Source organism: Lactuca sativa, chromosome 7 (genome assembly GCF_002870075.4).
Source record: "Lactuca sativa cultivar Salinas chromosome 7, Lsat_Salinas_v11, whole genome shotgun sequence".
NCBI lineage: Eukaryota > Viridiplantae > Streptophyta > Magnoliopsida > Asterales > Asteraceae > Lactuca > Lactuca sativa.
This window is the reverse complement of record NC_056629.2, coordinates 30,308,765-30,314,764: the sequence shown is the minus strand read 5'-3', so window position 1 is coordinate 30,314,764 and position 6,000 is coordinate 30,308,765.

Below are 6,000 nucleotides of genomic sequence, written 5' to 3'. Positions count from 1 at the left end.
GTTTCTACTGTAATCATGAGCTAAAAATCATACCTTCTGTTTAGGATAGATGATTTTGTGATTATGGTTTGATTTTATGGTTAGGATTAATTTTAATTGGTGATATTGTTTTGTTTAAGCTTGTTAAAGAACCTCATATGTTAATAACAACTATTCTCTGTTAATAAATCAGGAACTAAGTTGTATGAACATCTCTTAGTTATAAATTTCATATGATTTATGTAACCACATAGTTATATGTCTAGGAATAACGAATGTGAAACTAGAATTAACTAGAAGATAGGTAAATTAATGTGTGAGCTTGTGTGATACACCATCAACAAGAGGTTGATTGAATCGCCAATTTGATTAGCTAATTACAAGTCTTACTTAACCCGAATCAATAAACTAGGAAACTCATTGGTTTAATCAACTGATCACTGCTTGAATTAATTTGTTTTCTAATGATTAGTAATAGTGAACGTGACCTAATCACACTAATCGGTAGCCAATGCCAATTAATCCATTGCACTTGTCATAAAATCAACCATAGGAATAAATGATTCGAACCTAAACATAAGTCTCCTTAATTATTGAATTTAGTTGATTTTTATTTGCTTAGCTCTTAGTTTCTTAGTTTAAGTTTTAGTTAATTGTTTAAGTTTCTAGTCTTGCAAAACTAGAGAAAACCCTCTTTCTATTACTTGTTTTATTTAGATAATATTAGCATTTATTTTAATTGTTTACCGTTCCCTATGTTCGATACCCTACTTACCTGAACTAAACTGCTAATTGATAGGTACACTGCCTTTCGTGTGTTTGTCTTTGTGTTTAAGTTAGTAGGATTAAAACTAGTTCGTTTTACACACATCAAGTTTTTGTTATAATAATCTCCACAAAACCCAGAAACGAACCTTGATGTGTGAAAATATATATATATATATATATATATATATATATATATATATATATATATATATATATATATATATATATATATATATATATATATATATATAAAGGGCATTCCCCGGCAACGGCGCCAAAAACTTGATGTGTGTTAAATGCACTAGTTTTAATCCTACTAACTTAAACACAAAGACAAAAACACGAAAGGCAGTGTACCTATCGATTAGCAGTTTAGTTTAGGTAAGTAGGGTATCGAACACAGGGAACGGTAAACAATTAAAATAAATGCTAATATTATCTAAATAAAACAAGTAATAGAAAGGGGGTTTGCTCTAGTTTTCCAAGACTAGAAAACTTAAATACTTAACTAATACTCAACTAAGCAACTGACAGCTAAGCAAACAAAAATCAACTAAATTCAATAATGGAGAATACTTCTGTTTAGGTTTTGAATCATTTATTCATATGGTTGATTTTATGACAAATGCAATGGATTAATTGGATTTGGCTACCGATTAATGTGATTAGGTTCATGTTCGCTATTACTAATCTTTAGAAAACATACCAATTCAAGCAGTGGCCAGTTGATTAAACTAATAGATTTCCTAGTTTATTGATTCGGGTTAAGTAAGACTTGTAATGAGCTAATCAAATATGCTAATTCAATTAACTCCCTTGTTGATGGTTCGTCACACAAGCTCACACATTAACGTAACTATTTTCTAGTTAACCCTAGTTTCACGTTCGTTATTCCTAGGCATATAGCAATGTATTCACATAAATCATATGAGATTAACAATTAAGAGATGTTCATGCAACTTAATTTGCTGGTTAATTAACAGAAAATAGTTATTGTTAACACATAAGTATCTTTAACAAGCTTAACAAAACAAAATCACCAAATTGAATCAATCCAATCATAAAATCAAACGATATTTATAAAATCATCTATCCTAAACAGAAGTTATGAGTTTTTAGCTCATATCTACAGCAAATAACAAACTAAAAACATAATCTAATGATTGAAACATGGTTTATACAAAAGATTAAGATAAAAGTAGTGTGTTATTGCTTTTGATCTTCTTCCAAATTGATATCTAAGTTGAAATCTCGAAACCCACAGCTTCTAAGAACCCTTATGGCCTCCAAAAATCGTCCTAAAATTCCCCCATTAGTTAGGGTTCAACTGAGAAGCGTTTCTATATATATATATTTTGAAAACAGGGGCTACTCGGCGAGTCCATCACTTAAAACCCGTGTACGGCAAGTCAACGTTAAGAATCGCGAAACTTCTAACCAACTCGTCGAGTTGAGGCCCAACTCATCGAGTCCGTTTGGAATCAACATTTTCTCAAAACATGAAAGTCGTCCGAAATTGTGTCTAGTTTTCAGAACATTTTGAATCTCGTCAATCGGAGTTACGGTTCATGAGATAGGCCAAAACACTGACAAGGGGTCAAGCTGTCAAACATCCTTCTTTCTTCAAAATCCAAGATCCATGCTTCCAATCGCCAATTCCGCTTCCTTTTCCATCCGAGCTCATCTTTTAGGCTACAAATACATTTTAAACATATTTAAGTACCTTTTGCTCATAATTTGCAATAAAATAGCCAAAAAGTATTAAGATTTAACACAAAATATATGACTAAATTTGCACATATCAATACCAAATATAGTTATGGACTTAGACACCTTATCCAACAGTCTCCCACCTGGATAAGTCTAATAACTATAGTTGCAAGTACGACTTCAGGATCCGACCAGCAATCATAGCTCTTAAAAGTCTCGTGGAACTAAGTCGTGCCATTTTAGATAAGAGATCATAAAATTCTCTGTTCTCAAGATATCAGTCGGAAAAATACATGGAACAACGTCGTACTTATTGTCCAACAGTTTGTTTCCTGATTCCCGATTTGTTTGAAATAGAACTTAATCGAACACATCAATTTAGTTCTGACCGGGCCCGACACATAAGTCAAAACAAAATCACCGAGGGGCCCAAGATATCACTTTTAATCCTCCAAGCACTAAAAGGAACAGATAAAATTCGACTCATATGCTTGTAATAACTAATCATCAAATTGTACACTACAACACGTTTTATAACATCAAGTTACCGATGCGTTTTCATACTATCAATATACAACCAACTCATATATCTTGGTTTGAAGACTTATATGATATTACCGTCTCACGATCACTCGAGATAAATTCCATGAAGTGGTACAAGTGAGCGTGGGTTGAATCTGTTACTCAAACTTTATGAGCACTCATGAATGTTGCAGCAACCATTGCTATGTCTAATACAATTCAGACAAATCTACAAACCCAATTCTTGACAGCTTTGTTTCAATACCTACTTCCAAAGTATGATCGACTGTGGATAGTTTGAATGATATAATTATTCTGGAAGTCAAAACATGCAAAATGAAACAATAGTAAATGATTGACACAAGATAGTACTATACTAGTAAATAAAAAACACCTTTTATTTAAACATCAAATGTCAATTACATTTCAACTATTACAAGTTTCAAAAACTATCTAATTACTAAAACTAATATCATCCTTCAGCCCAATGCGCCTCACATGTTGTAAACATTTAACCCTACTCAGTCCCTTCATGAGGGGATCTGTTGGTTTCTCATCTGATGATACCCTCTTTTCCACGAGGAGTCCTTCTTCTATTCGATGTCTAATGAAGTGGTATTTTCTGTCGATGTACCTGGATCTGTCATGATCCCTTGGTTCCTTGGCTAAGGCAACTACACTCTCGCTATCACAGAAAATCTCCATAGGCTCCTTTATAGCTGGTACAACTCCAAGGTCTCCAATGAAGTTCTTCAGCAATATTGTCTCCTTTGCCGCCTCGCTTACTGCTATGTACTCTGATTCTCAAGTTGAATCAGCTACTATCTCCTGCTTGGAACTTTTCGAAGTTATTGCTCCTCCGTTTAGGGTAAAGACCCAGCCCGACTGAGAGCAGAAATTATCCCTGTCAGTTTGAAATCTGACGTCGCTATACCCTACTACTCTCAAGTCATCACTCCCATCGAGGGTAAGAACCTAATCCTTATTCATCCACAGGTACTTAAGAATGTTCTTCACCGCAGTCCAGTGAGCCTTGCTAGGATTCCCTTGATATCTGTTGACCATGCTTAAAGCAAAGGCCACATCAGGGCGAGTATAATTCATAGCATACATGATCGAGCCAACAACGGTATCATATGGTATTCGACTTATCTCAGCTATCTCAACCTCTGTACTCAGACTTTGAGTCTTACTCAGTTTGGCATTGCTCTAAATCGGTAGGTCACCTTTCTTGGAATCCTCCATGCAGAATCTTTTCAACACTTTATCCAAGTAGGTACTTTGACTAAGTCCAATTAGTGTCTTACTCCTGTCTCTCAATATCCTTATTCCCAAAATATAGGCAGCTTCTCCAAGGTCTTTCATAGCGAAACACTTCCCAAGCCAGGACTTAACCTCCTGCAAGGTTAGGATGTCATTTCCTATGAGTAGTATGTCATCCACATACAATACCAAAAAACTAACTATGCTCCCACTAGCCTTGACATATACACAGGACTCATCCTTTCTTCTCGAAAAGCCAAACTCTTTGATGTTCTCATAAAAACAAAGATTCCATCTACGAGATGCTTGTTTCAATCCATAGATGGATGTCTCAAGCCTACACACTCTATTAGGGTACTTTGCATCGACAAAACCCTCTGGCTGACTCATGTAAACATCCTCAACCAACTTTCCATTAAGTAAAGTGGTTTTGACATCCATTTGCCATATTTCATAATCATGAAATGTAGATATGGCTAGCATAACCTTAATTGTGACAACCTGAAATTTCTATTCGTTCCACTGATCAAAATCAACCAAATCAGACTTATTCTTGCCATCGGTTAGCATTATTTTGGGTCTATTCAGGTATTCTAAACTCAGCACAATCAAGGTTTGGGTCCAAGAATGAGTTTTTCTAAATCATAGCATAGCATCCGGGCCAAACACCCCTTCGAGAGGAGTGTACGGCCGCAAATAGGAGTTTACGGCCGTACACCCCCACCCACCCCTTTGGCCGAAAACTCCACTCTATATATAGGGTACTTGGCCTTCATTCATCACTTTACACTCTTCAAACCAAGAACTCCCTCTCTCTCTGTACTCTCTCTAACTCCATCGAAATTTCATCCAAGATCTTCAAGATATCTTTATCTCTCACCAAGAACACCCACTATTTCTTGGTGGCTAAAAATTCTTTTTAAGCTTCCTAAAAGAACCGTTTGTGTTTGAGACTTCATTCGACTCTCAACATCCCTATCGATCTTACATTCGAATCACACGTCAAACAGTGAGCTCATACCCCTACGCATTTATGATTTTTAAACGTTTTCAGGGGGAATACAAGCCAAACTCAAAAGTTTTCAACAAGTCAAACTTATGCAATTTATACAAATCATTGGTTTTCATAAAGCATTTAGATACTTAATCCCTTTTGTATTATGCAGAGCATAAGGGATGTTTTCTAAACGTAATTGCATAGTTTTCTGAACAATTTCACGAACATAACATTACAGTCAAACTATAACGGGTATAGTTTGGGGATTTCATTACAGATGCAAACTACTTACACGGTTGAATACACAAATTATGACAGATTTAGTTTATGACATACATTACAAGAGTACAATAGTTAATAATTATTTAAGTATAATTATTTTTACTCTACCAAACGTACTTCGGATTTACATACGAAAGAACATTACGCTTATATATTATTACTTGTAAAGTCGTTAACCAAATTGGGAGACACGTCCTCATACACTTAAATAACAAAGGGGAGGACTTCGTTCTTGGGTACTTGCAACATAACAAAGTGGAGGACTACGTCCTCGGACACTTACAAACATAACTAAGTGGAGGACTACCCTTATGATCTAGAGTCTATTGTATGGAGAGTGTTGATTTTGTGTATAGATCTATATGGGATTGACAACCCCGCACCTTGCTGCTAGCTATAGTAGGACCGACAGGTCTACGGGTGACAAAGTCATGAAAGATATTGGCATCCGATTCACGTCATATCAGTCTAGTATGGTC